The 3,645-nt window shown below is 38.8% G+C and overlaps 1 pseudogene; it reads left to right on the top strand.

Annotated features, from left to right (window-relative positions):
* Positions 1 to 281: 281 nt before the first annotated feature.
* LOC144308776 (MICOS complex subunit MIC10 pseudogene) lies at positions 282 to 781 on the top strand (annotated as a pseudogene).
* The last annotated feature ends 2,864 nt before the right edge of the window (positions 782 to 3,645 follow it).

Raw genomic sequence — 3,645 nt, 5'->3', positions numbered from 1 at the left:
TATTAGAATATTACATGGAAAATCTTGAAAGTCTTAAAGTATAGAACACTGTTAAACTTTGTTTCACCCAGTGTCTTTCAAACTTATCTAGTCATGGAATCCATTTTTCTTTTTTTTTTGTTTTTTTTTCCATTTTTCTTTTAATACATATTAATATCGTATAAAATACTGTTTTATAGGACCCCCTTTTGGAGAACTACATTCTTCCTCTTTGGGCCCTGATTTTGGTTAAGCAAGGCAAATCAAAAGTATTTTTTTGGTGTAGGATAGGTAGCTAGGGAAGCGGGAGCCGCAGGTGGGGAACATGTCGGATTCAGAGCTCAGCAGGAAGTGGGCCCGGTGCATGGCGGATGCGGTCGTGAAGATAGGTACTGGTTTTGGATTAGGACTTGTTTTCTCACTTACCTTCTTTAAAAGAAGAATGTGGCCATTAGCCTTTGGTTCTGGCATGGGATTGGGAATGGCCTACTCCAACTGTCAGCATGATTTCCAGGCTCCATATCTTCTACATGGAAAATATGACAAAGGGCAGGAGCAGTGACTTACACCTGAGAACATCCCAGTGGGAAGAAAAGAGAAATCATGTTTATTCCTCAGGAATACTGAAATGCCCTGGAGTAAGCTGACATTCTTCTGTAACAATGTTATCAGTAATGCTTTAAACTCCAGCACACTGTTTATGTATTTGAAACGAAATCTGTTTCTTATTTTGTATTTTCTCTCTGGAAATCGCAAGGAGGCGGTATTAAAGGAAATAAATTCAAAATAGTCAAAAAAAAAAGGATAGGTAGCTAGGATAGTTTTACAGAGATTATATATATATGCATATACATATACATACATACATGCAAAATGCACATGTAAATCCACAAAAACACATACATGCCACATAATCACATATCTTCTATTGGGTCCTCAAAATCGAATCCCAGAAAGCTGACCTTTGTGAATTTTATGAGTTTCATTTCTGGGTTGCCATGTCTTCATGGGTTCAGCCAACAGGAGGCACCATCAGAAAACTGAATGAAAATCAGTAATATAGAATTATTATTCCCTTGATTTTCTCTCTGAGAACTTGCCTTGGGCTGCATGAGTCTCTCAACTGAAAAACACTGCTCCTTTCAAGGTGGCCAAGTCTACAGAACTGTATCTTCTTCCAGATTCTAGCAACTACTCCCTCCCTTAGTCCTCCCCTAGGAGTGATAACAGCTCAAGGGCTACCAATTTGGCATACTGCCCTAATCCTTTATTGTTACTCTACATATACCCCTTTGTAAATAGCATATTTTTGAAAAAGCAAAACAAAACAAAAACCTTTGGCTTGAATAATTCTGCATTGATTGTGCTGTGTGCTTGGTTTGAACTCTAACAAATCCACTGTTTCTAACAGATTTCATTTGAAGGTCATATGGGACTTAGAGCCATATAGTAGTAGAAAGTTGGACAAATAATTTGGAGCTCAGGATAGGGGACCAAACTAGAGCTAGAGATTTGGGATTCATTGATTATAGGAGGAAGTAGAAACTGTGGCAATAGAGATAATTGCCCAATGACAGTGAAGAGTGAAAAGAGGACTTAAGACAAACAAGAGCCTGCAGAGAGGGAGCATTGTCACTTCCTAGAAAGCCAAATTACTAAGCAGATGAGAAGATTGTTTAATAAGCAAGGAGCCAGACAAAAAAGGCAGGGATAAATTTAAGGAATAGTTTATTCAGATTATTTCTACCTCTTAGAAACCCTGTTTCTAGTAACTTGACTTTGAAGGTCCTTCAGATTCTGGTGGTTGGTTAAACTTCCTGGAATAGACACCACCATAATGTGTCCATAATGATCCCCTCTCTTCCCAATTAACAATTCTCCCTTTACATGTTGACACAACTGATCCCAAAGTTGCTGTTAAAACTAAGCCATTCTTTCTGCTTTAGTCAGACAAATATGTTTTCTCTTGACATAGTGTTTTAATTTTATTCACAAACTTTTGAAATATGGGATTGTCTTATTGATTTTCATAGAATACAAAATGTACCACTGCAATGCTCTCTACACAACCAATTATTAATGTAATCTCAATTTTCATTATTGCTTTTTGGAAAAAGTATTCTAAGCCATAAGAATTTAAGGATAAGTTTATAAGATGAAGCATGAAGTCATAAAAGACCCTTAGGTTAGTAATCAAGAAATTCGGGTTCTAGAGCTGGAAATGAACTAAATCTCAGTGTGACTTGTGGCCTTAGCTTTTTCATCTATAACGTGAGAAAACTGGGTTAGATCACTATGTTTTCTTGGAGACCTGGGGAACTATTTCAGAAGGCACTTCAGGAAGCAAAAAGATACTGATAAAGTGGCCTCTGGATCCATATCCCTATTCATCCAAAGTAGCTCCGCTTTTTCTTTTTTTTTTCTTTTTTTAAAAAATTTTTTTATTTGTTTATGATAGTCACACAGAGAGAGAGAGAGGCAGAGACATAGGCAGAGGGAGAAGCAGGCTCCATGCACCGGGAGCCTGACGTGGGATTCGATCCCGGGTCTCCAGGATCGAGCCCTGGGCCAAAGGCAGGCGCTAAACCGCTGCGCCACCCAGGGATCCCAAGCTCCGCTTTTTCTTATAGACATTTAATTAAGTGTATGATTTTATGGAAGGAATGACTTCACTTAAAAACAAAACAAAACAAAACAAACCAACTGACTACTACCACCAGAAATAACAACAACAAAATCCCAAACAGATTAAATTATCCTGAGATACCTCATACTGATGGTCTAAAAATCTACAGATGTGGGCATAGAGAGGAGTGTCCTACCTGCAGAGGACTACTCTGGGAGATCCTTCTTCTTGCTCTCAGGTATAGTCATTATGCAGGCAAAGGAAGGTCATAGCTGACTGATCTCAGCCTTCTAGTTCTGGCATTGCCTTAGTCTGTTTTAATTCCTGATCTCTAGCTTTGTGGTGGCAGAAAGGGAGAGCCTAAAGATTATCATGATATATACATACATATATTTTTTTTTTTTCCTACTCCCACTGTGCAGTATTCAGGACTATGTGGGAGGGGGTTACGATTTAGGTAAGATGGGCCAGTCTCCAAAACTAGAAAGTAAACAGACTTCAAATGTTTCTTTCACCAAATTATACTCTGAAATATCTCTCCTTCCATCTTTATTTATTCTTCTGTTAATTTTGTGGTTGGAACAAGTCTAAATATAAAAGAAATATCCCCCAGCTGGTCATTATCGCCAGCCAGATCCCAAAGTTGCTGTTACCACTTGCTTTACATCTGGTATCTCAAGAGGATGAGGCAAGGGCAGTGTTGGCCTATGCTTCCCACCAGGAATCCTGATGCTGGGCTGGGTAGAGTCTGAGCCAAAGAACATAATGGAGAAAGAATCTTCTCTTTGTTTTAGCAACGAAAAGGGTGCAAAAAGATCAACCTACACAGAGGACATGAATTCCTTGGTAGGAATGTGGCTTGCAAGGATGAAGGAGAAGGAATGTGGCTTGCAAGGATGAAGAAGGAGAGCCCTCCTTCTAGGCTGAAATTAGATTCCAGCCTATTCCACAGGAACTTTAGAAAGGAGAAAGGAACTTTGGGCTTAAACTGCTGAAAGAAGCTAGGAAAATAAGTAGTAAACATGTTAGAGGATGCAATG

Source organism: Canis aureus, chromosome X, assembly GCF_053574225.1.
Source record: "Canis aureus isolate CA01 chromosome X, VMU_Caureus_v.1.0, whole genome shotgun sequence".
In the NCBI taxonomy this organism is placed as follows: domain Eukaryota; kingdom Metazoa; phylum Chordata; class Mammalia; order Carnivora; family Canidae; genus Canis; species Canis aureus.
Note: the sequence above shows the minus strand (reverse complement) of the source record. Positions and strands in the feature narration are given on the sequence as shown.